The sequence below is a fragment of the Eleutherodactylus coqui genome, chromosome 1 (genome assembly GCF_035609145.1).
Source record: "Eleutherodactylus coqui strain aEleCoq1 chromosome 1, aEleCoq1.hap1, whole genome shotgun sequence".
NCBI lineage: Eukaryota > Metazoa > Chordata > Amphibia > Anura > Eleutherodactylidae > Eleutherodactylus > Eleutherodactylus coqui.
The window spans coordinates 9079020-9104572 of record NC_089837.1 but is presented as its reverse complement, the minus strand read 5'-3'; the positions used below and the strand labels follow the sequence as shown (position 1 = coordinate 9104572).

The window sequence follows — 25553 nt, the reverse complement described above, 5'->3', positions numbered from 1 at the left end:
CAATGGTTGTGCGGTCAGGCTCAAATAGAGTGCGGCCAGGAGGTATGCAGCTGCAAAGTCTGTGCAAGAGAGCCTCCAAGTTGAAGCATGCAAGGTTATCGGACACTCAAAAGCATCCTTCGAGCCGGAATCGAACCAGCGACCTAAGGATTGCTAACTAGCTACTACAGTCCTCCGCTCTACCAGCTGAGCTATCGAAGGTTTAGCCAGATATGCGTGCAGCTGCTTCCTAGGTTTTTGTGTCAGTGCCAACTAAAAAGAAGTTGGCCCTTCATTTGAAGGTAGTGCCAAGTGGAAGTTTTGGAGGATGCGGGCATCGATCCCGCTACCTCTCGCATGCTAAGCGAGCGCTCTACCATTTGAGCTAATCCCCCTCTACGGTTGCTGGCTTCTGGCACTCGGGTCACACCGCAGTCATGTTATCATGCCTAAACCAAGCTTTGACCATGGGAGAAGAAAGGTTTCTTTTTTTTTATTTTTTTTTTTAAGTGTGGATTTTTTGGTGCCTTGAAATATAAAGGACAGTGGAGTTTGCTGGGCTTTGGGTGGCCTGAAAGAACGAGACAGTGAATTTTTGGGGTACCTTTTTCCTGGGAGCATGAAAAATACAAAACTCTGCGCCTAGCAGAGGATGGTTTCGATCCATCGACCTCTGGGTTATGGGCCCAGCACGCTCCCGCTGCGCCACTCTGCTGCTGCTTAAACCTCTCTTACGAGAAGCCACATTACCGTCTGACTGTTGTCAAGCCACTAACGAAGCAGAAGAGTTGGCTTTAGTCACACTAGGGGTGAGAGTTGCATTTTCACGATTGAGAAGTGGTGTGAATTCTATGGCGTTGGTGGTATAGTGGTGAGCATAGCTGCCTTCCAAGCAGTTGACCCGGGTTCGATTCCCGGCCAACGCATTGTTACTCTTGTTTTGAAGTATTCTTGTTAACACTCTCTCCAAAGGCCAATGGTTGTGCGGTCAGGCTTAAAAAGAGTGCGCCCAGGAGGTATGCAGCTGCAAAGTCTGTGCGAGAGAGCCTCCGAGTTGAAGCATGCAAGGTTGTCGGACACTCAAAAGCATCCTTCGAGCCGGAATCGAACCAGCGACCTAAGGATTGCTAATTAGCTACTACAGTCCTCCGCTCTACCAGCTGAGCTATCGAAGGTTTAGCCAGATATGCGTGCAGCTGCTTCCTAGGTTTTTGTGTCAGTGCCAACTAAAAAGAAGTTGGCCCTTCATTTGAAGGTAGTGCCAAGTGGAAGTTTTGGAGGATGCAGGCATCGATCCCGCTACCTCTCGCATGCTAAGCGAGCGCTCTACCATTTGAGCTAATCCCCCTCTACGGTTGCTGGCTTCTGGCACTCGGGTCACACCGCAGTCATGTTATCATGCCTAAACCAAGCTTTGACCATGGGAGAAGAAAGGTTTCTTTTTTTTTTTTTTTTTTTTAAGTGTGGATTTTTTGGTGCCTTGAAATATAAAGGACAGTGGAGTTTGCTGGGCTTTGGGTGGCCTGAAAGAACGAGACAGTGAATTTTTGGGGTACCTTTTTCCTGGGAGCATGAAAAATACAAAACTCTGCGCCTAGCAGAGGATGGTTTCGATCCATCGACCTCTGGGTTATGGGCCCAGCACGCTCCCGCTGCGCCACTCTGCTGCTGCTTAAACCTCTCTTACGAGAAGCCACATTACCGTCTGACTGTTGTCAAGCCACTAAAGAAGCAGAAGAGTTGGCTTTAGTCACACTAGGGGTGAGAGTTGCATTTTCACGATTGAGAAGTGGTGGGAATTCTATAGCGTTGGTGGTATAGTGGTGAGCATAGCTGCCTTCCAAGCAGTTGACCCGGGTTCGATTCCCGGCCAACGCATTGTTTCTCTTGTTTTGAAGTATTCTTGTTAACACTCTCTCCAGAGGCCAATGGTTGTGCGGTCAGGCTCAAAAAGAGTGCGGCCAGGAGGTATGCAGCTGCAAAGTCTGTGCAAGAGAGCCTCCAAGTTGAAGCATGCAAGGTTATCGGACACTCAAAAGCATCCTTCGAGCCGGAATCGAACCAGCGACCTAAGGATTGCTAACTAGCTACTACAGTCCTCCGCTCTACCAGCTGAGCTATCGAAGGTTTAGCCAGATATGCGTGCAGCTGCTTCCTAGGTTTTTGTGTCAGTGCCAACTAAAAAGAAGTTGGCCTTTCATTTGAAGGTAGTGCCAAGTGGAAGTTTTGGAGGATGCGGGCATCGATCCCGCTACCTCTCGCATGCTAAGCGAGCGCTCTACCATTTGAGCTAATCCCCCTCTACGGTTGCTGGCTTCTGGCACTCGGGTCACACCGCAGTCATGTTATCATGCCTAAACCAAGCTTTGACCATGGGAGAAGAAAGGTTTCTTTTTTTTTTTTTTTTTTTTTTTAAGTGTGGATTTTTTGGTGCCTTGAAATATAAAGGACAGTGGAGTTTGCTGGGCTTTGGGTGGCCTGAAAGAACGAGACAGTGAATTTTTGGGGTACCTTTTTCCTGGGAGCATGAAAAATACAAAACTCTGCGCCTAGCAGAGGATGGTTTCGATCCATCGACCTCTGGGTTATGGGCCCAGCACGCTCCCGCTGCGCCACTCTGCTGCTGCTTAAACCTCTCTTACGAGAAGCCACATTACCGTCTGACTGTTGTCAAGCCACTAACGAAGCAGAAGAGTTGGCTTTAGTCACACTAGGGGTGAGAGTTGCATTTTCACGATTGAGAAGTGGTGCAAATTCTATGGCGTTGGTGGTATAGTGGTGAGCATAGCTGCCTTCCAAGCAGTTGACCTGGGTTCGATTCCCAGCCAACGCATTGTTACTCTTGTTTTGAAGTATTCTTGTTAACACTCTCTCCAAAGGCCAATGGTTGTGCGGTCAGGCTTAAAAAGAGTGCGCCCAGGAGGTATGCAGCTGCAAAGTCTGTGCGAGAGAGCCTCCGAGTTGAAGCATGCAAGGTTGTCGGACACTCAAAAGCATCCTTCGAGCCGGAATCGAACCAGCGACCTAAGGATTGCTAATTAGCTACTACAGTCCTCCGCTCTACCAGCTGAGCTATCGAAGGTTTAGCCAGATATGCGTGCAGCTGCTTCCTAGGTTTTTGTGTCAGTGCCAACTAAAAAGAAGTTGGCCCTTCATTTGAAGGTAGTGCCAAGTGGAAGTTTTGGAGGATGCGGGCATCGATCCCGCTACCTCTCGCATGCTAAGCGAGCGCTCTACCATTTGAGCTAATCCCCCTCTACGGTTGCTGGCTTCTGGCACTCGGGTCACACCGCAGTCATGTTATCATGCCTAAACCAAGCTTTGACCATGGGAGAAGAAAGGTTTCTTTCTTTTTTCTTTTTTTTTTTTTTTTTTTAAGTGTGGATTTTTTGGTGCCTTGAAATATAAAGGACAGTGGAGTTTGCTGGGCTTTGGGTGGCCTGAAAGAACGAGACAGTGAATTTTTGGGGTACCTTTTTCCTGGGAGCATGAAAAATACAAAACTCTGCGCCTAGCAGAGGATGGTTTCGATCCATCGACCTCTGGGTTATGGGCCCAGCACGCTCCCGCTGCGCCACTCTGCTGCTGCTTAAACCTCTCTTACGAGAAGCCACATTACCGTCTGACTGTTGTCAAGCCACTAACGAAGCAGAAGAGTTGGCTTTAGTCACACTAGGGGTGAGAGTTGCATTTTCACGATTGAGAAGTGGTGCGAATTCTATGGCGTTGGTGGTATAGTGGTGAGCATAGCTGCCTTCCAAGCAGTTGACCCGGGTTCGATTCCCGGCCAACGCATTGTTACTCTTGTTTTGAAGTATTCTTGTTAACACTCTCTCCAAAGGCCAATGGTTGTGCGGTCAGGCTTAAAAAGAGTGCGCCCAGGAGGTATGCAGCTGCAAAGTCTGTGCGAGAGAGCCTCCGAGTTGAAGCATGCAAGGTTGTCGGACACTCAAAAGCATCCTTCGAGCCGGAATCGAACCAGCGACCTAAGGATTGCTAATTAGCTACTACAGTCCTCCGCTCTACCAGCTGAGCTATCGAAGGTTTAGCCAGATATGCGTGCAGCTGCTTCCTAGGTTTTTGTGTCAGCGCCAACTAAAAAGAAGTTGGCCCTTCATTTGAAGGTAGTGCCAAGTGGAAGTTTTGGAGGATGCGGGCATCGATCCCGCTACCTCTCGCATGCTAAGCGAGCGCTCTACCATTTGAGCTAATCCCCCTCTACGGTTGCTGGCTTCTGGCACTCGGGTCACACCGCAGTCATGTTATCATGCCTAAACCAAGCTTTGACCATGGGAGAAGAAAGGTTTCTTCCTTTTTTTTTTTTTTTTTAAGTGTGGATTTTTTGGTGCCTTGAAATATAAAGGACAGTGGAGTTTGCTGGGCTTTGGGTGGCCTGAAAGAACGAGACAGTGAATTTTTAGGGTACCTTTTTCCTGGGAGCATGAAAAATACAAAACTCTGCGCCTAGCAGAGGATGGTTTCGATCCATCGACCTCTGGGTTATGGGCCCAGCACGCTCCCGCTGCGCCACTCTGCTGCTGCTTAAACCTCTCTTACGAGAAGCCACATTACCGTCTGACTGTTGTCAAGCCACTAACGAAGCAGAAGAGTTGGCTTTAGTCACACTAGGGGTGAGAGTTGCATTTTCACGATTGAGAAGTGGTGGGAATTCTATAGCGTTGGTGGTATAGTGGTGAGCATAGCTGCCTTCCAAGCAGTTGACCCGGGTTCGATTCCCGGCCAACGCATTGTTTCTCTTGTTTTGAAGTATTCTTGTTAACACTGTCTCCAGAGGCCAATGGTTGTGCGGTCAGGCTCAAAAAGAGTGCGGCCAGGAGGTATGCAGCTGCAAAGTCTGTGCAAGAGAGCCTCCAAGTTGAAGCATGCAAGGTTATCGGACACTCAAAAGCATCCTTCGAGCCGGAATCGAACCAGCGACCTAAGGATTGCTAACTAGCTACTACAGTCCTCCGCTCTACCAGCTGAGCTATCGAAGGTTTAGCCAGAGATGCGTGCAGCTGCTTCCTAGGTTTTTGTGTCAGTGCCAACTAAAAAGAAGTTGGCCCTTCATTTGAAGGTAGTGCCAAGTGGAAGTTTTGGAGGATGCGGGCATCGATCCCGCTACCTCTCGCATGCTAAGCGAGCGCTCTACCATTTGAGCTAATCCCCCTCTACGGTTGCTGGCTTCTGGCACTCGGGTCACACCGCAGTCATGTTATCATGCCTAAACCAAGCTTTGACCATGGGAGAAGAAAGGTTTCTTTTTTTTTTTTTTTTTTTTAAGTGTGGATTTTTTGGTGCCTTGAAATATAAAGGACAGTGGAGTTTGCTGGGCTTTGGGTGGCCTGAAAGAACGAGACAGTGAATTTTTGGGGTACCTTTTTCCTGGGAGCATGAAAAATACAAAACTCTGCGCCTAGCAGAGGATGGTTTCGATCCATCGACCTCTGGGTTATGGGCCCAGCACGCTCCCGCTGCGCCACTCTGCTGCTGCTTAAACCTCTCTTACGAGAAGCCACATTACCGTCTGACTGTTGTCAAGCCACTAACGAAGCAGAAGAGTTGGCTTTAGTCACACTAGGGGTGAGAGTTGCATTTTCACGATTGAGAAGTGGTGCGAATTCTATGGCGTTGGTGGTATAGTGGTGAGCATAGCTGCCTTCCAAGCAGTTGACCCGGGTTCGATTCCCGGCCAACGCATTGTTACTCTTGTTTTGAAGTATTCTTGTTAACACTCTCTCCAAAGGCCAATGGTTGTGCGGTCAGGCTCAAAAAGAGTGCGGCCAGGAGGTATGCAGCTGCAAAGTCTGTGCAAGAGAGCCTCCAAGTTGAAGCATGCAAGGTTGTCGGACACTCAAAAGCATCCTTCGAGCCGGAATCGAACCAGCGACCTAAGGATTGCTAATTAGCTACTACAGTCCTCCGCTCTACCAGCTGAGCTATCGAAGGTTTAGCCAGATATGCGTGCAGCTGCTTCCTAGGTTTTTGTGTCAGTGCCAACTAAAAAGAAGTTGGCCCTTCATTTGAAGGTAGTGCCAAGTGGAAGTTTTGGAGGATGCGGGCATCGATCCCGCTACCTCTCGCATGCTAAGCGAGCGCTCTACCATTTGAGCTAATCCCCCTCTACGGTTGCTGGCTTCTGGCACTCGGGTCACACCGCAGTCATGTTATCATGCCTAAACCAAGCTTTGACCATGGGAGAAGAAAGGTTTCTTTCTTTCTTTTTTCTTTTTTTTTTTTTTTTTTAAGTGTGGATTTTTTGGTGCCTTGAAATATAAAGGACAGTGGAGTTTGCTGGGCTTTGGGTGGCCTGAAAGAACGAGACAGTGAATTTTTGGGGTACCTTTTTCCTGGGAGCATGAAAAATACAAAACTCTGCGCCTAGCAGAGGATGGTTTCGATCCATCGACCTCTGGGTTATGGGCCCAGCACGCTCCCGCTGCGCCACTCTGCTGCTGCTTAAACCTCTCTTACGAGAAGCCACATTACCGTCTGACTGTTGTCAAGCCACTAACGAAGCAGAAGAGTTGGCTTTAGTCACACTAGGGGTGAGAGTTGCATTTTCACGATTGAGAAGTGGTGCGAATTCTATGGCGTTGGTGGTATAGTGGTGAGCATAGCTGTGCGAGAGAGCCTCCGAGTTGAAGCATGCAAGGTTGTCGGACACTCAAAAGCATCCTTCGAGCCGGAATCGAACCAGCGACCTAAGGATTGCTAATTAGCTACTACAGTCCTCCGCTCTACCAGCTGAGCTATCGAAGGTTTAGCCAGATATGTGTGCAGCTGCTTCCTAGGTTTTTGTGTCAGTGCCAACTAAAAAGAAGTTGGCCCTTCATTTGAAGGTAGTGCCAAGTGGAAGTTTTGGAGGATGCGGGCATCGATCCCGCTACCTCTCGCATGCTAAGCGAGCGCTCTACCATTTGAGCTAATCCCCCTCTACGGTTGCTGGCTTCTGGCACTCGGGTCACACCGCAGTCATGTTATCATGCCTAAACCAAGTTTTGACCATGGGAGAAGAAAGGTTTCTTTCTTTTTTTTTTTTTTTTTTTTTTTTTTTAAGTGTGGATTTTTTGGTGCCTTGAAATATAAAGGACAGTGGAGTTTGCTGGGCTTTGGGTGGCCTGAAAGAACGAGACAGTGAATTTTTGGGGTACCTTTTTCCTGGGAGCATGAAAAATACAAAACTCTGCGCCTAGCAGAGGATGGTTTCGATCCATCGACCTCTGGGTTATGAGCCCAGCACGCTACCGCTGCGCCACTCTGCTGCTGCTTAAACCTCTCTTACGAGAAGCCACATTACCGTCTGACTGTTGTCAAGCCACTAACGAAGCAGAAGAGTTGGCTTTAGTCACACTAGGGGTGAGAGTTGCATTTTCACGATTGAGAAGTGGTGGGAATTCTATAGCGTTGGTGGTATAGTGGTGAGCATAGCTGCCTTCCAAGCAGTTGACCCGGGTTCGATTCCCGGCCAACGCATTGTTTCTCTTGTTTTGAAGTATTCTTGTTAACACTCTCTCCAGAGGCCAATGGTTGTGCGGTCAGGCTCAAAAAGAGTGCGGCCAGGAGGTATGCAGCTGCAAAGTCTGTGCAAGAGAGCCTCCAAGTTGAAGCATGCAAGGTTATCGGACACTCAAAAGCATCCTTCGAGCCGGAATCGAACCAGCGACCTAAGGATTGCTAACTAGCTACTACAGTCCTCCGCTCTACCAGCTGAGCTATCGAAGGTTTAGCCAGATATGCGTGCAGCTGCTTCCTAGGTTTTTGTGTCAGTGCCAACTAAAAAGAAGTTGGCCCTTCATTTGAAGGTAGTGCCAAGTGGAAGTTTTGGAGGATGCGGGCATCGATCCCGCTACCTCTCGCATGCTAAGCGAGCGCTCTACCATTTGAGCTAATCCCCCTCTACGGTTGCTGGCTTCTGGCACTCGGGTCACACCGCAGTCATGTTATCATGCCTAAACCAAGCTTTGACCATGGGAGAAGAAAGGTTTCTTTTTTTTTTTTTTTTTTTTTAAGTGTGGATTTTTTGGTGCCTTGAAATATAAAGGACAGTGGAGTTTGCTGGGCTTTGGGTGGCCTGAAAGAACGAGACAGTGAATTTTTGGGGTACCTTTTTCCTGGGAGCATGAAAAATACAAAACTCTGCGCCTAGCAGAGGATGGTTTCGATCCATCGACCTCTGGGTTATGGGCCCAGCACGCTCCCGCTGCGCCACTCTGCTGCTGCTTAAACCTCTCTTACGAGAAGCCACATTACCGTCTGACTGTTGTCAAGCCACTAACGAAGCAGAAGAGTTGGCTTTAGTCACACTAGGGGTGAGAGTTGCATTTTCACGATTGAGAAGTGGTGCGAATTCTATGGCGTTGGTGGTATAGTGGTGAGCATAGCTGCCTTCCAAGCAGTTGACCCGGGTTCGATTCCCGGCCAACGCATTGTTACTCTTGTTTTGAAGTATTCTTGTTAACACTCTCTCCAAAGGCCAATGGTTGTGCGGTCAGGCTCAAAAAGAGTGCGGCCAGGAGGTATGCAGCTGCAAAGTCTGTGCAAGAGAGCCTCCAAGTTGAAGCATGCAAGGTTGTCGGACACTCAAAAGCATCCTTCGAGCCGGAATCGAACCAGCGACCTAAGGATTGCTAATTAGCTACTACAGTCCTCCGCTCTACCAGCTGAGCTATCGAAGGTTTAGCCAGATATGCGTGCAGCTGCTTCCTAGGTTTTTGTGTCAGTGCCAACTAAAAAGAAGTTGGCCCTTCATTTGAAGGTAGTGCCAAGTGGAAGTTTTGGAGGATGCGGGCATCGATCCCGCTACCTCTCGCATGCTAAGCGAGCGCTCTACCATTTGAGCTAATCCCCCTCTACGGTTGCTGGCTTCTGGCACTCGGGTCACACCGCAGTCATGTTATCATGCCTAAACCAAGCTTTGACCATGGGAGAAGAAAGGTTTCTTTCTTTTTTCTTTTTTTTTTTTTTTTTTTAAGTGTGGATTTTTTGGTGCCTTGAAATATAAAGGACAGTGGAGTTTGCTGGGCTTTGGGTGGCCTGAAAGAACGAGACAGTGAATTTTTGGGGTACCTTTTTCCTGGGAGCATGAAAAATACAAAACTCTGCGCCTAGCAGAGGATGGTTTCGATCCATCGACCTCTGGGTTATGGGCCCAGCACGCTCCCGCTGCGCCACTCTGCTGCTGCTTAAACCTCTCTTACGAGAAGCCACATTACCGTCTGACTGTTGTCAAGCCACTAACGAAGCAGAAGAGTTGGCTTTAGTCACACTAGGGGTGAGAGTTGCATTTTCACGATTGAGAAGTGGTGCGAATTCTATGGCGTTGGTGGTATAGTGGTGAGCATAGCTGCCTTCCAAGCAGTTGACCCGGGTTCGATTCCCGGCCAACGCATTGTTTCTCTTGTTTTGAAGTATTCTTGTTAACACTCTCTCCAGAGGCCAATGGTTGTGCGGTCAGGCTCAAAAAGAGTGCGGCCAGGAGGTATGCAGCTGCAAAGTCTGTGCAAGAGAGCCTCCAAGTTGAAGCATGCAAGGTTATCGGACACTCAAAAGCATCCTTCGAGCCGGAATCGAACCAGCGACCTAAGGATTGCTAACTAGCTACTACAGTCCTCCGCTCTACCAGCTGAGCTATCGAAGGTTTAGCCAGATATGCGTGCAGCTGCTTCCTAGGTTTTTGTGTCAGTGCCAACTAAAAAGAAGTTGGCCCTTCATTTGAAGGTAGTGCCAAGTGGAAGTTTTGGAGGATGCGGGCATCGATCCCGCTACCTCTCGCATGCTAAGCGAGCGCTCTACCATTTGAGCTAATCCCCCTCTACGGTTGCTGGCTTCTGGCACTCGGGTCACACCGCAGTCATGTTATCATGCCTAAACCAAGCTTTGACCATGGGAGAAGAAAGGTTTCTTTTTTTTTTTTTTTTTTTTTAAGTGTGGATTTTTTGGTGCCTTGAAATATAAAGGACAGTGGAGTTTGCTGGGCTTTGGGTGGCCTGAAAGAACGAGACAGTGAATTTTTGGGGTACCTTTTTCCTGGGAGCATGAAAAATACAAAACTCTGCGCCTAGCAGAGGATGGTTTCGATCCATCGACCTCTGGGTTATGGGCCCAGCACGCTCCCGCTGCGCCACTCTGCTGCTGCTTAAACCTCTCTTACGAGAAGCCACATTACCGTCTGACTGTTGTCAAGCCACTAACGAAGCAGAAGAGTTGGCTTTAGTCACACTAGGGGTGAGAGTTGCATTTTCACGATTGAGAAGTGGTGCGAATTCTATGGCGTTGGTGGTATAGTGGTGAGCATAGCTGCCTTCCAAGCAGTTGACCCGGGTTCGATTCCCGGCCAACGCATTGTTACTCTTGTTTTGAAGTATTCTTGTTAACACTCTCTCCAAAGGCCAATGGTTGTGCGGTCAGGCTCAAAAAGAGTGCGGCCAGGAGGTATGCAGCTGCAAAGTCTGTGCAAGAGAGCCTCCAAGTTGAAGCATGCAAGGTTGTCGGACACTCAAAAGCATCCTTCGAGCCGGAATCGAACCAGCGACCTAAGGATTGCTAATTAGCTACTACAGTCCTCCGCTCTACCAGCTGAGCTATCGAAGGTTTAGCCAGATATGCGTGCAGCTGCTTCCTAGGTTTTTGTGTCAGTGCCAACTAAAAAGAAGTTGGCCCTTCATTTGAAGGTAGTGCCAAGTGGAAGTTTTGGAGGATGCGGGCATCGATCCCGCTACCTCTCGCATGCTAAGCGAGCGCTCTACCATTTGAGCTAATCCCCCTCTACGGTTGCTGGCTTCTGGCACTCGGGTCACACCGCAGTCATGTTATCATGCCTAAACCAAGCTTTGACCATGGGAGAAGAAAGGTTTCTTTCTTTTTTCTTTTTTTTTTTTTTTTTTTAAGTGTGGATTTTTTGGTGCCTTGAAATATAAAGGACAGTGGAGTTTGCTGGGCTTTGGGTGGCCTGAAAGAACGAGACAGTGAATTTTTGGGGTACCTTTTTCCTGGGAGCATGAAAAATACAAAACTCTGCGCCTAGCAGAGGATGGTTTCGATCCATCGACCTCTGGGTTATGGGCCCAGCACGCTCCCGCTGCGCCACTCTGCTGCTGCTTAAACCTCTCTTACGAGAAGCCACATTACCGTCTGACTGTTGTCAAGCCACTAACGAAGCAGAAGAGTTGGCTTTAGTCACACTAGGGGTGAGAGTTGCATTTTCACGATTGAGAAGTGGTGCGAATTCTATGGCGTTGGTGGTATAGTGGTGAGCATAGCTGCCTTCCAAGCAGTTGACCCGGGTTCGATTCCCGGCCAACGCATTGTTACTCTTGTTTTGAAGTATTCTTGTTAACACTCTCTCCAAAGGCCAATGGTTGTGCGGTCAGGCTTAAAAAGAGTGCGGCCAGGAGGTATGCATGTTATCATGCCTAAACCAAGCTTTGACCATGGGAGAAGAAAGGTTTCTTTCTTTTTTCTTTTTTTTTTTTTTTTTTTAAGTGTGGATTTTTTGGTGCCTTGAAATATAAAGGACAGTGGAGTTTGCTGGGCTTTGGGTGGCCTGAAAGAACGAGACAGTGAATTTTTGGGGTACCTTTTTCCTGGGAGCATGAAAAATACAAAACTCTGCGCCTAGCAGAGGATGGTTTCGATCCATCGACCTCTGGGTTATGGGCCCAGCACGCTCCCGCTGCGCCACTCTGCTGCTGCTTAAACCTCTCTTACGAGAAGCCACATTACCGTCTGACTGTTGTCAAGCCACTAACGAAGCAGAAGAGTTGGCTTTCGTCACACTAGGGGTGAGAGTTGCATTTTCACGATTGAGAAGTGGTGCGAATTCTATGGCGTTGGTGGTATAGTGGTGAGCATAGCTGCCTTCCAAGCAGTTGACCCGGGTTCGATTCCCGGCCAACGCATTGTTACTCTTGTTTTGAAGTATTCTTGTTAACACTCTCTCCAAAGGCCAATGGTTGTGCGGTCAGGCTTAAAAAGAGTGCGCCCAGGAGGTATGCAGCTGCAAAGTCTGTGCGAGAGAGCCTCCGAGTTGAAGCATGCAAGGTTGTCGGACACTCAAAAGCATCCTTCGAGCCGGAATCGAACCAGCGACCTAAGGATTGCTAATTAGCTACTACAGTCCTCCGCTCTACCAGCTGAGCTATCGAAGGTTTAGCCAGATATGCGTGCAGCTGCTTCCTAGGTTTTTGTGTCAGTGCCAACTAAAAAGAAGTTGGCCCTTCATTTGAAGGTAGTGCCAAGTGGAAGTTTTGGAGGATGCGGGCATCGATCCCGCTACCTCTCGCATGCTAAGCGAGCGCTCTACCATTTGAGCTAATCCCCCTCTACGGTTGCTGGCTTCTGGCACTCGGGTCACACCGCAGTCATGTTATCATGCCTAAACCAAGCTTTGACCATGGGAGAAGAAAGGTTTCTTTCTTTTTTCTTTTTTTTTTTTTTTTTTTAAGTGTGGATTTTTTGGTGCCTTGAAATATAAAGGACAGTGGAGTTTGCTGGGCTTTGGGTGGCCTGAAAGAACGAGACAGTGAATTTTTGGGGTACCTTTTTCCTGGGAGCATGAAAAATACAAAACTCTGCGCCTAGCAGAGGATGGTTTCGATCCATCGACCTCTGGGTTATGGGCCCAGCACGCTCCCGCTGCGCCACTCTGCTGCTGCTTAAACCTCTCTTACGAGAAGCCACATTACCGTCTGACTGTTGTCAAGCCACTAACGAAGCAGAAGAGTTGGCTTTAGTCACACTAGGGGTGAGAGTTGCATTTTCACGATTGAGAAGTGGTGCGAATTCTATGGCGTTGGTGGTATAGTGGTGAGCATAGCTGCCTTCCAAGCAGTTGACCCGGGTTCGATTCCCGGCCAACGCATTGTTACTCTTGTTTTGAAGTATTCTTGTTAACACTCTCTCCAAAGGCCAATGGTTGTGCGGTCAGGCTTAAAAAGAGTGCGGCCAGGAGGTATGCATGTTATCATGCCTAAACCAAGCTTTGACCATGGGAGAAGAAAGGTTTCTTTCTTTTTTCTTTTTTTTTTTTTTTTTTTAAGTGTGGATTTTTTGGTGCCTTGAAATATAAAGGACAGTGGAGTTTGCTGGGCTTTGGGTGGCCTGAAAGAACGAGACAGTGAATTTTTGGGGTACCTTTTTCCTGGGAGCATGAAAAATACAAAACTCTGCGCCTAGCAGAGGATGGTTTCGATCCATCGACCTCTGGGTTATGGGCCCAGCACGCTCCCGCTGCGCCACTCTGCTGCTGCTTAAACCTCTCTTACGAGAAGCCACATTACCGTCTGACTGTTGTCAAGCCACTAACGAAGCAGAAGAGTTGGCTTTCGTCACACTAGGGGTGAGAGTTGCATTTTCACGATTGAGAAGTGGTGCGAATTCTATGGCGTTGGTGGTATAGTGGTGAGCATAGCTGCCTTCCAAGCAGTTGACCCGGGTTCGATTCCCGGCCAACGCATTGTTACTCTTGTTTTGAAGTATTCTTGTTAACACTCTCTCCAAAGGCCAATGGTTGTGCGGTCAGGCTTAAAAAGAGTGCGCCCAGGAGGTATGCAGCTGCAAAGTCTGTGCGAGAGAGCCTCCGAGTTGAAGCATGCAAGGTTGTCGGACACTCAAAAGCATCCTTCGAGCCGGAATCGAACCAGCGACCTAAGGATTGCTAATTAGCTACTACAGTCCTCCGCTCTACCAGCTGAGCTATCGAAGGTTTAGCCAGATATGCGTGCAGCTGCTTCCTAGGTTTTTGTGTCAGTGCCAACTAAAAAGAAGTTGGCCCTTCATTTGAAGGTAGTGCCAAGTGGAAGTTTTGGAGGATGCGGGCATCGATCCCGCTACCTCTCGCATGCTAAGCGAGCGCTCTACCATTTGAGCTAATCCCCCTCTACGGTTGCTGGCTTCTGGCACTCGGGTCACACCGCAGTCATGTTATCATGCCTAAACCAAGCTTTGACCATGGGAGAAGAAAGGTTTCTTTCTTTTTTCTTTTTTTTTTTTTTTTTTTAAGTGTGGATTTTTTGGTGCCTTGAAATATAAAGGACAGTGGAGTTTGCTGGGCTTTGGGTGGCCTGAAAGAACGAGACAGTGAATTTTTGGGGTACCTTTTTCCTGGGAGCATGAAAAATACAAAACTCTGCGCCTAGCAGAGGATGGTTTCGATCCATCGACCTCTGGGTTATGGGCCCAGCACGCTCCCGCTGCGCCACTCTGCTGCTGCTTAAACCTCTCTTACGAGAAGCCACATTACCGTCTGACTGTTGTCAAGCCACTAACGAAGCAGAAGAGTTGGCTTTAGTCACACTAGGGGTGAGAGTTGCATTTTCACGATTGAGAAGTGGTGCGAATTCTATGGCGTTGGTGGTATAGTGGTGAGCATAGCTGCCTTCCAAGCAGTTGACCCGGGTTCGATTCCCGGCCAACGCATTGTTTCTCTTGTTTTGAAGTATTCTTGTTAACACTCTCTCCAGAGGCCAATGGTTGTGCGGTCAGGCTCAAAAAGAGTGCGGCCAGGAGGTATGCAGCTGCAAAGTCTGTGCAAGAGAGCCTCTAAGTTGAAGCATGCAAGGTTATCGGACACTCAAAAGCATCCTTCGAGCCGGAATCGAACCAGCGACCTAAGGATTGCTAACTAGCTACTACAGTCCTCCGCTCTACCAGCTGAGCTATCGAAGGTTTAGCCAGAGATGCGTGCAGCTGCTTCCTAGGTTTTTGTGTCAGTGCCAACTAAAAAGAAGTTGGCCCTTCATTTGAAGGTAGTGCCAAGTGGAAGTTTTGGAGGATGCGGGCATCGATCCCGCTACCTCTCGCATGCTAAGCGAGCGCTCTACCATTTGAGCTAATCCCCCTCTACGGTTGCTGGCTTCTGGCACTCGGGTCACACCGCAGTCATGTTATCATGCCTAAACCAAGCTTTGACCATGGGAGAAGAAAGGTTTCTTTTTTTTTTTTTTTTTTTTAAGTGTGGATTTTTTGGTGCCTTGAAATATAAAGGACAGTGGAGTTTGCTGGGCTTTGGGTGGCCTGAAAGAACGAGACAGTGAATTTTTGGGGTACCTTTTTCCTGGGAGCATGAAAAATACAAAACTCTGCGCCTAGCAGAGGATGGTTTCGATCCATCGACCTCTGGGTTATGGGCCCAGCACGCTCCCGCTGCGCCACTCTGCTGCTGCTTAAACCTCTCTTACGAGAAGCCACATTACCGTCTGACTGTTGTCAAGCCACTAACGAAGCAGAAGAGTTGGCTTTAGTCACACTAGGGGTGAGAGTTGCATTTTCACGATTGAGAAGTGGTGCGAATTCTATGGCGTTGGTGGTATAGTGGTGAGCATAGCTGCCTTCCAAGCAGTTGACCCGGGTTCGATTCCCGGCCAACGCATTGTTTCTCTTGTTTTGAAGTATTCTTGTTAACACTCTCTCCAGAGGCCAATGGTTGTGCGGTCAGGCTCAAAAAGAGTGCGGCCAGGAGGTATGCAGCTGCAAAGTCTGTGCAAGAGAGCTTCCAAGTTGAAGCATGCAAGGTTGTCGGACACTCAAAAGCATCCTTCGAGCCGGAATCGAACCAGCGACCTAAGGATTGCTAATTAGCTACTACAGTCCTCCGCTCTACCAGCTGAGCTATCGAAGGTTTAGCCAGATATGCGTGCAGCTGCTTCCTAGGTTTTTGTGTCAGTGCCAACTAAAAAGAAGTTGGCCCTTCATTTGAAGGTAGTGCCAAGTGGAAGTTTTGGAGGATGCGGGCATCGATCCCGCTACCTCTCGCATGCTAAGCGAGCGCTCTACCATTTGAGCTAATCCCCCTCTACGGTTGCTGGCTTCTGGCACTCGGGTCACACCGCAGTCATGTTATCATGCCTAAACCAAGCTTTGACCATGGGAGAAGAAAGGTTTCTTTCTTTCTTTTTTCTTTTTTTTTTTTTTTTTTTAAGTGTGGATTTTTTGGTGCCTTGAAATATAAAGGACAGTGGAGTTTGCTGGGCTTTGGGTGGCCTGAAAGAACGAGACAGTGAATTTTTGGGGTACCTTTTTCCTGGGAGCATGAAAAATACAAAACTCTGCGCCTAGCAGAGGATGGTTTCGATCCATCGACCTCTGGGTTATGGGCCCAGCACGCTCCCGCTGCGCCACTCTGCTGCTGCTTAAACCTCTCTTACGAGAAGCCACATTACCGTCTGACTGTTGTCAAGCCACTAACGAAGCAGAAGAGTTGGCTTTAGTCACACTAGGGGTGAGAGTTGCATTTTCACGATTGAGAAGTGGTGCGAATTCTATGGCGTTGGTGGTATAGTGGTGAGCATAGCTGCCTTCCAAGCAGTTGACCTGGGTTCGATTCCCGGCCAACGCATTGTTACTCTTGTTTTGAAGTATTCTTGTTAACACTCTCTCCAAAGGCCAATGGTTGTGCGGTCAGGCTCAAAAAGAGTGCGGCCAGGAGGTATGCAGCTGCAAAGTCTGTGCAAGAGAGCCTCCAAGTTGAAGCATGCAAGGTTGTCGGACACTCAAAAGCATCCTTCGAGCCGGAATCGAACCAGCAACCTAAGGATTGCTAATTAGCTACTACAGTCCTCCGCTCTACCAGCTGAGCTATCGAAGGTTTAGCCAGATATGCGTGCAGCTGCTTCCTAGGTTTTTGTGTCAGTGCCAACTAAAAAGAAGTTGGCCCTTCATTTGAAGGTAGTGCCAAGTGGAAGTTTTGGAGGATGCGGGCATCGATCCCGCTACCTCTCGCATGCTAAGCGAGCGCTCTACCATTTGAGCTAATCCCCCTCTACGGTTGCTGGCTTCTGGCACTCGGGTCACACCGCAGTCATGTTATCATGCCTAAACCAAGCTTTGACCATGGGAGAAGAAAGGTTTCTTTCTTTCTTTTTTCTTTTTTTTTTTTTTTTTTTAAGTGTGGATTTTTTGGTGCCTTGAAATATAAAGGACAGTGGAGTTTGCTGGGCTTTGGGTGGCCTGAAAGAACGAGACAGTGAATTTTTGGGGTACCTTTTTCCTGGGAGCATGAAAAATACAAAACTCTGCGCCTAGCAGAGGATGGTTTCGATCCATCGACCTCTGGGTTATGGGCCCAGCACGCTCCCGCTGCGCCACTCTGCTGCTGCTTAAACCTCTCTTACGAGAAGCCACATTACCGTCTGACTGTTGTCAAGCCACTAACGAAGCAGAAGAGTTGGCTTTAGTCACACTAGGGGTGAGAGTTGCATTTTCACGATTGAGAAGTGGTGCGAATTCTATGGCGTTGGTGGTATAGTGGTGAGCATAGCTGCCTTCCAAGCAGTTGACCTGGGTTCGATTCCCGGCCAACGCATTGTTACTCTTGTTTTGAAGTATTCTTGTTAACACTCTCTCCAAAGGCCAATGGTTGTGCGGTCAGGCTTAAAAAGAGTGCGCCCAGGAGGTATGCAGCTGCAAAGTCTGTGCGAGAGAGCCTCCGAGTTGAAGCATGCAAGGTTGTCGGACACTCAAAAGCATCCTTCGAGCCGGAATCGAACCAGCGACCTAAGGATTGCTAATTAGCTACTACAGTCCTCCGCTCTACCAGCTGAGCTATCGAAGGTTTAGCCAGATATGCGTGCAGCTGCTTCCTAGGTTTTTGTGTCAGTGCCAACTAAAAAGAAGTTGGCCCTTCATTTGAAGGTAGTGCCAAGTGGAAGTTTTGGAGGATGCGGGCATCGATCCCGCTACCTCTCGCATGCTAAGCGAGCGCTCTACCATTTGAGCTAATCCCCCTCTACGGTTGCTGGCTTCTGGCACTCGGGTCACACCGCAGTCATGTTATCATGCCTAAACCAAGCTTTGACCATGGGAGAAGAAAGGTTTCTTTCTTTTTTCTTTTTTTTTAAGTGTGGATTTTTTGGTGCCTTGAAATATAAAGGACAGTGGAGTTTGCTGGGCTTTGGGTGGCCTGAAAGAACGAGACAGTGAATTTTTGGGGTACCTTTTTCCTGGGAGCATGAAAAATACAAAACTCTGCGCCTAGCAGAGGATGGTTTCGATCCATCGACCTCTGGGTTATGGGCCCAGCACGCTCCCTCTGCGCCACTCTGCTGCTGCTTAAACCTCTCTTACGAGAAGCCACATTACCGTCTGACTGTTGTCAAGCCACTAACGAAGCAGAAGAGTTGGCTTTAGTCACACTAGGGGTGAGAGTTGCATTTTCACGATTGAGAAGTGGTGCGAATTCTATGGCGTTGGTGGTATAGTGGTGAGCATAGCTGCCTTCCAAGCAGTTGACCCGGGTTCGATTCCCGGCCAACGCATTGTTACTCTTGTTTTGAAGTATTCTTGTTAACACTCTCTCCAAAGGCCAATGGTTGTGCGGTCAGGCTTAAAAAGAGTGCGCCCAGGAGGTATGCAGCTGCAAAGTCTGTGCGAGAGAGCCTCCGAGTTGAAGCATGCAAGGTTGTCGGACACTCAAAAGCATCCTTCGAGCCGGAATCGAACCAGCGACCTAAGGATTGCTAATTAGCTACTACAGTCCTCCGCTCTACCAGCTGAGCTATCGAAGGTTTAGCCAGATATGCGTGCAGCTGCTTCCTAGGTTTTTGTGTCAGTGCCAACTAAAAAGAAGTTGGCCCTTCATTTGAAGGTAGTGCCAAGTGGAAGTTTTGGAGGATGCGGGCATCGATCCCGCTACCTCTCGCATGCTAAGCGAGCGCTCTACCATTTGAGCTAATCCCCCTCTACGGTTGCTGGCTTCTGGCACTCGGGTCACACCGCAGTCATGTTATCATGCCTAAACCAAGCTTTGACCATGGGAGAAGAAAGGTTTCTTTCTTTTTTTTTTTTTTTTTTTGTGTGGATTTTTTGGTGCCTTGAAATATAAAGGACAGTGGAGTTTGCTGGGCTTTGGGTGGCCTGAAAGAACGAGACAGTGAATTTTTGGGGTACCTTTTTCCTGGGAGCATGAAAAATACAAAACTCTGCGCCTAGCAGAGGATGGTTTCGATCCATCGACCTCTGGGTTATGGGCCCAGCACGCTCCCGCTGCGCCACTCTGCTGCTGCTTAAACCTCTCTTACGAGAAGCCACATTACCGTCTGACTGTTGTCAAGCCACTAACGAAGCAGAAGAGTTGGCTTTAGTCACACTAGGGGTGAGAGTTGCATTTTCACGATTGAGAAGTGGTGCGAATTCTATGGCGTTGGTGGTATAGTGGTGAGCATAGCTGCCTTCCAAGCAGTTGACCCGGGTTCGATTCCCGGCCAACGCATTGTTACTCTTGTTTTGAAGTATTCTTGTTAACACTCTCTCCAAAGGCCAATGGTTGTGCGGTCAGGCTTAAAAAGAGTGCGCCCAGGAGGTATGCAGCTGCAAAGTCTGTGCGAGAGAGCCTCCGAGTTGAAGCATGCAAGGTTGTCGGACACTCAAAAGCATCCTTCGAGCCGGAATCGAACCAGCGACCTAAGGATTGCTAATTAGCTACTACAGTCCTCCGCTCTACCAGCTGAGCTATCGAAGGTTTAGCCAGATATGCGTGCAGCTGCTTCCTAGGTTTTTGTGTCAGTGCCAACTAAAAAGAAGTTGGCCCTTCATTTGAAGGTAGTGCCAAGTGGAAGTTTTGGAGGATGCGGGCATCGATCCCGCTACCTCTCGCATGCTAAGCGAGCGCTCTACCATTTGAGCTAATCCCCCTCTACGGTTGCTGGCTTCTGGCACTCGGGTCACACCGCAGTCATGTTATCATGCCTAAACCAAGCTTTGACCATGGGAGAAGAAAGGTTTCTTTCTTTTTTCTTTTTTTTTTTTTTTTTTTAAGTGTGGATTTTTTGGTGCCTTGAAATATAAAGGACAGTGGAGTTTGCTGGGCTTTGGGTGGCCTGAAAGAACGAGACAGTGAATTTTTGGGGTACCTTTTTCCTGGGAGCATGAAAAATACAAAACTCTGCGCCTAGCAGAGGATGGTTTCGATCCATCGACCTCTGGGTTATGGGCCCAGCATGCTCCCGCTGCGCCACTCTGCTGCTGCTTAAACCTCTCTTACGAGAAGCCACATTACCGTCTGACTGTTGTCAAGCCACTAACGAAGCAGAAGAGTTGGCTTTCGTCACACTAGGGGTGAGAGTTGCATTTTCACGATTGAGAAGTGGTGCGAATTCTATGGCGTTGGTGGTATAGTGGTGAGCATAGCTGCCTTCCAAGCAGTTGACCCGGGTTCGATTCCCGGCCAACGCATTGTTACTCTTGTTTTGAAGTATTCTTGTTAACACTCTCTCCAAAGGCCAATGGTTGTGCGGTCAGGCTTAAAAAGAGTGCGCCCAGGAGGTATGCAGCTGCAAAGTCTGTGCGAGAGAGCCTCCGAGTTGAAGCATGCAAGGTTGTCGGACACTCAAAAGCATCCTTCGAGCCGGAATCGAACCAGCGACCTAAGGATTGCTAATTAGCTACTACAGTCCTCCGCTCTACCAGCTGAGCTATCGAAGGTTTAGCCAGATATGCGTGCAGCTGCTTCCTAGGTTTTTGTGTCAGTGCCAACTAAAAAGAAGTTGGCCCTTCATTTGAAGGTAGTGCCAAGTGGAAGTTTTGGAGGATGCGGGCATCGATCCCGCTACCTCTCGCATGCTAAGCGAGCGCTCTACCATTTGAGCTAATCCCCCTCTACGGTTGCTGGCTTCTGGCACTCGGGTCACACCGCAGTCATGTTATCATGCCTAAACCAAGCTTTGACCATGGGAGAAGAAAGGTTTCTTTCTTTTTTTTTTTTTAAGTGTGGATTTTTTGGTGCCTTGAAATATAAAGGACAGTGGAGTTTGCTGGGCTTTGGGTGGCCTGAAAGAACGAGACAGTGAATTTTTGGGGTACCTTTTTCCTGGGAGCATGAAAAATACAAAACTCTGCGCCTAGCAGAGGATGGTTTCGATCCATCGACCTCTGGGTTATGGGCCCAGCACGCTCCCGCTGCGCCACTCTGCTGCTGCTTAAACCTCTCTTACGAGAAGCCACATTACCGTCTGACTGTTGTCAAGCCACTAACGAAGCAGAAGAGTTGGCTTTAGTCACACTAGGGGTGAGAGTTGCATTTTCACGATTGAGAAGTGGTGCGAATTCTATGGCGTTGGTGGTATAGTGGTGAGCATAGCTGCCTTCCAAGCAGTTGACCCGGGTTCGATTCCCGGCCAACGCATTGTTACTCTTGTTTTGAAGTATTCTTGTTAACACTCTCTCCAAAGGCCAATGGTTGTGCGGTCAGGCTTAAAAAGAGTGCGCCCAGGAGGTATGCAGCTGCAAAGTCTGTGCGAGAGAGCCTCCGAGTTGAAGCATGCAAGGTTGTCGGACACTCAAAAGCATCCTTCGAGCCGGAATCGAACCAGCGACCTAAGGATTGCTAATTAGCTACTACAGTCCTCCGCTCTACCAGCTGAGCTATCGAAGGTTTAGCCAGATATGCGTGCAGCTGCTTCCTAGGTTTTTGTGTCAGCGCCAACTAAAAAGAAGTTGGCCCTTCATTTGAAGGTAGTGCCAAGTGGAAGTTTTGGAGGATGCGGGCATCGATCCCGCTACCTCTCGCATGCTAAGCGAGCGCTCTACCATTTGAGCTAATCCCCCTCTACGGTTGCTGGCTTCTGGCACTCGGGTCACACCGCAGTCATGTTATCATGCCTAAACCAAGCTTTGACCATGGGAGAAGAAAGGTTTCTTTCTTTTTTTTTTTTTTTTAAGTGTGGATTTTTTGGTGCCTTGAAATATAAAGGACAGTGGAGTTTGCTGGGCTTTGGGTGGCCTGAAAGAACGATACAGTGAATTTTTGGGGTACCTTTTTCCTGGGAGCATGAAAAATACAAAACTCTGCGCCTAGCAGAGGATGGTTTCGATCCATCGACCTCTGGGTTATGGGCCCAGCACGCTCCCGCTGCGCCACTCTGCTGCTGCTTAAACCTCTCTTACGAGAAGCCACATTACCGTCTGACTGTTGTCAAGCCACTAACGAAGCAGAAGAGTTGGCTTTAGTCACACTAGGGGTGAGAGTTGCATTTTCACGATTGAGAAGTGGTGCGAATTCTATGGCGTTGGTGGTATAGTGGTGAGCATAGCTGCCTTCCAAGCAGTTGACCTGGGTTCGATTCCCGGCCAACGCATTGTTACTCTTGTTTTGAAGTATTCTTGTTAACACTCTCTCCAAAGGCCAATGGTTGTGCGGTCAGGCTTAAAAAGAGTGCGCCCAGGAGGTATGCAGCTGCAAAGTCTGTGCGAGAGAGCCTCCGAGTTGAAGCATGCAAGGTTGTCGGACACTCAAAAGCATCCTTCGAGCCGGAATCGAACCAGCGACCTAAGGATTGCTAATTAGCTACTACAGTCCTCCGCTCTACCAGCTGAGCTATCGAAGGTTTAGCCAGATATGCGTGCAGCTGCTTCCTAGGTTTTTGTGTCAGTGCCAACTAAAAAGAAGTTGGCCCTTCATTTGAAGGTAGTGCCAAGTGGAAGTTTTGGAGGATGCAGGCATCGATCCCGCTACCTCTCGCATGCTAAGCGAGCGCTCTACCATTTGAGCTAATCCCCCTCTACGGTTGCTGGCTTCTGGCACTCGGGTCACACCGCAGTCATGTTATCATGCCTAAACCAAGCTTTGACCATGGGAGAAGAAAGGTTTCTTTCTTTTTTTTTTTTTTTTTAAGTGTGGATTTTTTGGTGCCTTGAAATATAAAGGACAGTGGAGTTTGCTGGGCTTTGGGTGGCCTGAAAGAACGAGACAGTGAATTTTTGGGGTACCTTTTTCCTGGGAGCATGAAAAATACAAAACTCTGCGCCTAGCAGAGGATGGTTTCGATCCATCGACCTCTGGGTTATGGGCCCAGCACGCTCCCGCTGCGCCACTCTGCTGCTGCTTAAACCTCTCTTACGAGAAGCCACATTACCGTCTGACTGTTGTCAAGCCACTAACGAAGCAGAAGAGTTGGCTTTAGTCACACTAGGGGTGAGAGTTGCATTTTCACGATTGAGAAGTGGTGCGAATTCTATGGCGTTGGTGGTATAGTGGTGAGCATAGCTGCCTTCCAAGCAGTTGACCCGGGTTCGATTCCCGGCCAACGCATTGTTTCTCTTGTTTTGAAGTATTCTTGTTAACACTCTCTCCAGAGGCCAATGGTTGTGCGGTCAGGCTCAAAAAGAGTGCGGCCAGGAGGTATGCAGCTGCAAAGTCTGTGCAAGAGAGCTTCCAAGTTGAAGCATGCAAGGTTGTCGGACACTCAAAAGCATCCTTCGAGCCGGAATCGAACCAGCGACCTAAGGATTGCTAATTAGCTACTACAGTCCTCCGCTCTACCAGCTGAGCTATCGAAGGTTTAGCCAGATATGCGTGCAGCTGCTTCCTAGGTTTTTGTGTCAGTGCCAACTAAAAAGAAGTTGGCCCTTCATTTGAAGGTAGTGCCAAGTGGAAGTTTTGGAGGATGCGGGCATCGATCCCGCTACCTCTCGCATGCTAAGCGAGCGCTCTACCATTTGAGCTAATCCCCCTCTACGGTTGCTGGCTTCTGGCACTCGGGTCACACCGCAGTCATGTTATCATGCCTAAACCAAGCTTTGACCATGGGAGAAGAAAGGTTTCTTTTTTTTTTTTTTTAAGTGTGGATTTTTTGGTGCCTTGAAATATAAAGGACAGTGGAGTTTGCTGGGCTTTGGGTGGCCTGAAAGAACGAGACAGTGAATTTTTGGGGTACCTTTTTCCTGGGAGCATGAAAAATACAAAACTCTGCGCCTAGCAGAGGATGGTTTCGATCCATCGACCTCTGGGTTATGGGCCCAGCACGCTCCCGCTGCGCCACTCTGCTGCTGCTTAAACCTCTCTTACGAGAAGCCACATTACCGTCTGACTGTTGTCAAGCCACTAACGAAGCAGAAGAGTTGGCTTTAGTCACACTAGGGGTGAGAGTTGCATTTTCACGATTGAGAAGTGGTGCGAATTCTATGGCGTTGGTGGTATAGTGGTGAGCATAGCTGCCTTCCAAGCAGTTGACCCGGGTTCGATTCCCGGCCAACGCATTGTTTCTCTTGTTTTGAAGTATTCTTGTTAACACTCTCTCCAGAGGCCAATGGTTGTGCGGTCAGGCTCAAAAAGAGTGTGGCCAGGAGGTATGCAGCTGCAAAGTCTGTGCAAGAGAGCCTCCAAGTTGAAGCATGCAAGGTTATCGGACACTCAAAAGCATCCTTCGAGCCGGAATCGAACCAGCGACCTAAGGATTCAGTCCTCCTTCAGTCCTTCAGCTACTTCAGTCCTCCGCTCTACCAGCTGAGCTATCGAAGGTTTAGCCAGATATGCGTGCAGCTGCTTCCTAGGTTTTTGTGTCAGTGCCAACTAAAAAGAAGTTGGCCCTTCATTTGAAGGTAGTGCCAAGCGGAAGTTTTGGAGGATGCGGGCATCGATCCCGCTACCTCTCGCATGCTAAGCGAGCGCTCTACCATTTGAGCTAATCCCCCTCTACGGTTGCTGGCTTCTGGCACTCGGGTCACACCGCAGTCATGTTATCATGCCTAAACCAAGCTTTGACCATGGGAGAAGAAAGGTTTTTTTTTTTTTTTTTTTTTTTTAAGTGTGGATTTTTTGGTGCCTTGAAATATAAAGGACAGTGGAGTTTGCTGGGCTTTGGGTGGCCTGAAAGAACGAGACAGTGAATTTTTGGGGTACCTTTTTCCTGGGAGCATGAAAAATACAAAACTCTGCGCCTAGCAGAGGATGGTTTCGATCCATCGACCTCTGGGTTATGGGCCCAGCACGCTCCCGCTGCGCCACTCTGCTGCTGCTTAAACCTCTCTTACGAGAAGCCACATTACCGTCTGACTGTTGTCAAGCCACTAACGAAGCAGAAGAGTTGGCTTTAGTCACACTAGGGGTGAGAGTTGCATTTTCACGATTGAGAAGTGTTGCGAATTCTATGGCGTTGGTGGTATAGTGGTGAGCATAGCTGCCTTCCAAGCAGTTGACCCGGGTTCGATTCCCGGCCAACGCATTGTTTCTCTTGTTTTGAAGTATTCTTGTTAACACTCTCTCCAGAGGCCAATGGTTGTGCGGTCAGGCTCAAAAAGAGTGCGGCCAGGAGGTATGCAGCTGCAAAGTCTGTGCAAGAGAGCCTCCAAGTTGAAGCATGCAAGGTTATCGGACACTCAAAAGCATCCTTCGAGCCGGAATCGAACCAGCGACCTAAGGATTGCTAATTAGCTACTACAGTCCTCCGCTCTACCAGCTGAGCTATCGAAGGTTTAGCCAGATATGCGTGCAGCTGCTTCCTAGGTTTTTGTGTCAGTGCCAACTAAAAAGAAGTTGGCCCTTCATTTGAAGGTAGTGCCAAGTGGAAGTTTTGGAGGATGCGGGCATCGATCCCGCTACCTCTCGCATGCTAAGCGAGCGCTCTACCATTTGAGCTAATCCCCCTCTACGGTTGCTGGCTTCTGGCACTCGGGTCACACCGCAGTCATGTTATCATGCCTAAACCAAGCTTTGACCATGGGAGAAGAAAGGTTTCTTTTTTTTTTTTTTTTTTTTTAAGTGTGGATTTTTTGGTGCCTTGAAATATAAAGGACAGTGGAGTTTGCTGGGCTTTGGGTGGCCTGAAAGAACGAGACAGTGAATTTTTGGGGTACCTTTTTCC

The 25553-nt window shown here is 48.6% G+C and overlaps 22 non-coding genes across 22 annotated transcripts; all 22 read left to right on the top strand.

Moving 5' to 3' along the window:
- The first annotated feature begins 833 nt into the window (after window positions 1–833).
- TRNAG-UCC (transfer RNA glycine (anticodon UCC)) lies at window positions 834–905 on the top strand. The gene has a single exon. It is a non-coding gene; the product is annotated as a tRNA-Gly (tRNA).
- An 880-nt stretch (window positions 906–1785) lies between these two features.
- Window positions 1786–1857, top strand: TRNAG-UCC (transfer RNA glycine (anticodon UCC)). Its single transcript has one exon. It is a non-coding gene; the product is annotated as a tRNA-Gly (tRNA).
- A 1845-nt stretch (window positions 1858–3702) lies between these two features.
- On the top strand, window positions 3703–3774 carry TRNAG-UCC (transfer RNA glycine (anticodon UCC)). The gene has a single exon. It is a non-coding gene; the product is annotated as a tRNA-Gly (tRNA).
- An 881-nt stretch (window positions 3775–4655) lies between these two features.
- Window positions 4656–4727, top strand: TRNAG-UCC (transfer RNA glycine (anticodon UCC)). Its single transcript has one exon. It is a non-coding gene; the product is annotated as a tRNA-Gly (tRNA).
- Window positions 4728–5607: 880 nt separating this feature from the next.
- Window positions 5608–5679, top strand: TRNAG-UCC (transfer RNA glycine (anticodon UCC)). Its single transcript has one exon. It is a non-coding gene; the product is annotated as a tRNA-Gly (tRNA).
- Window positions 5680–7383: 1704 nt separating this feature from the next.
- On the top strand, window positions 7384–7455 carry TRNAG-UCC (transfer RNA glycine (anticodon UCC)). The gene has a single exon. It is a non-coding gene; the product is annotated as a tRNA-Gly (tRNA).
- An 881-nt stretch (window positions 7456–8336) lies between these two features.
- Window positions 8337–8408, top strand: TRNAG-UCC (transfer RNA glycine (anticodon UCC)). Its single transcript has one exon. It is a non-coding gene; the product is annotated as a tRNA-Gly (tRNA).
- Window positions 8409–9298: 890 nt separating this feature from the next.
- On the top strand, window positions 9299–9370 carry TRNAG-UCC (transfer RNA glycine (anticodon UCC)). The gene has a single exon. It is a non-coding gene; the product is annotated as a tRNA-Gly (tRNA).
- An 881-nt stretch (window positions 9371–10251) lies between these two features.
- TRNAG-UCC (transfer RNA glycine (anticodon UCC)) lies at window positions 10252–10323 on the top strand. The gene has a single exon. It is a non-coding gene; the product is annotated as a tRNA-Gly (tRNA).
- An 890-nt stretch (window positions 10324–11213) lies between these two features.
- Window positions 11214–11285, top strand: TRNAG-UCC (transfer RNA glycine (anticodon UCC)). The gene has a single exon. It is a non-coding gene; the product is annotated as a tRNA-Gly (tRNA).
- A 522-nt stretch (window positions 11286–11807) lies between these two features.
- On the top strand, window positions 11808–11879 carry TRNAG-UCC (transfer RNA glycine (anticodon UCC)). Its single transcript has one exon. It is a non-coding gene; the product is annotated as a tRNA-Gly (tRNA).
- An 890-nt stretch (window positions 11880–12769) lies between these two features.
- TRNAG-UCC (transfer RNA glycine (anticodon UCC)) lies at window positions 12770–12841 on the top strand. The gene has a single exon. It is a non-coding gene; the product is annotated as a tRNA-Gly (tRNA).
- Window positions 12842–13363: 522 nt separating this feature from the next.
- On the top strand, window positions 13364–13435 carry TRNAG-UCC (transfer RNA glycine (anticodon UCC)). The gene has a single exon. It is a non-coding gene; the product is annotated as a tRNA-Gly (tRNA).
- Window positions 13436–14325: 890 nt separating this feature from the next.
- Window positions 14326–14397, top strand: TRNAG-UCC (transfer RNA glycine (anticodon UCC)). Its single transcript has one exon. It is a non-coding gene; the product is annotated as a tRNA-Gly (tRNA).
- Window positions 14398–15277: 880 nt separating this feature from the next.
- Window positions 15278–15349, top strand: TRNAG-UCC (transfer RNA glycine (anticodon UCC)). Its single transcript has one exon. It is a non-coding gene; the product is annotated as a tRNA-Gly (tRNA).
- Window positions 15350–18161: 2812 nt separating this feature from the next.
- On the top strand, window positions 18162–18233 carry TRNAG-UCC (transfer RNA glycine (anticodon UCC)). Its single transcript has one exon. It is a non-coding gene; the product is annotated as a tRNA-Gly (tRNA).
- Window positions 18234–19114: 881 nt separating this feature from the next.
- TRNAG-UCC (transfer RNA glycine (anticodon UCC)) lies at window positions 19115–19186 on the top strand. The gene has a single exon. It is a non-coding gene; the product is annotated as a tRNA-Gly (tRNA).
- Window positions 19187–20076: 890 nt separating this feature from the next.
- On the top strand, window positions 20077–20148 carry TRNAG-UCC (transfer RNA glycine (anticodon UCC)). The gene has a single exon. It is a non-coding gene; the product is annotated as a tRNA-Gly (tRNA).
- An 877-nt stretch (window positions 20149–21025) lies between these two features.
- TRNAG-UCC (transfer RNA glycine (anticodon UCC)) lies at window positions 21026–21097 on the top strand. The gene has a single exon. It is a non-coding gene; the product is annotated as a tRNA-Gly (tRNA).
- A 1833-nt stretch (window positions 21098–22930) lies between these two features.
- TRNAG-UCC (transfer RNA glycine (anticodon UCC)) lies at window positions 22931–23002 on the top strand. The gene has a single exon. It is a non-coding gene; the product is annotated as a tRNA-Gly (tRNA).
- An 875-nt stretch (window positions 23003–23877) lies between these two features.
- Window positions 23878–23949, top strand: TRNAG-UCC (transfer RNA glycine (anticodon UCC)). Its single transcript has one exon. It is a non-coding gene; the product is annotated as a tRNA-Gly (tRNA).
- An 893-nt stretch (window positions 23950–24842) lies between these two features.
- On the top strand, window positions 24843–24914 carry TRNAG-UCC (transfer RNA glycine (anticodon UCC)). The gene has a single exon. It is a non-coding gene; the product is annotated as a tRNA-Gly (tRNA).
- Window positions 24915–25553: the final 639 nt, after the last annotated feature.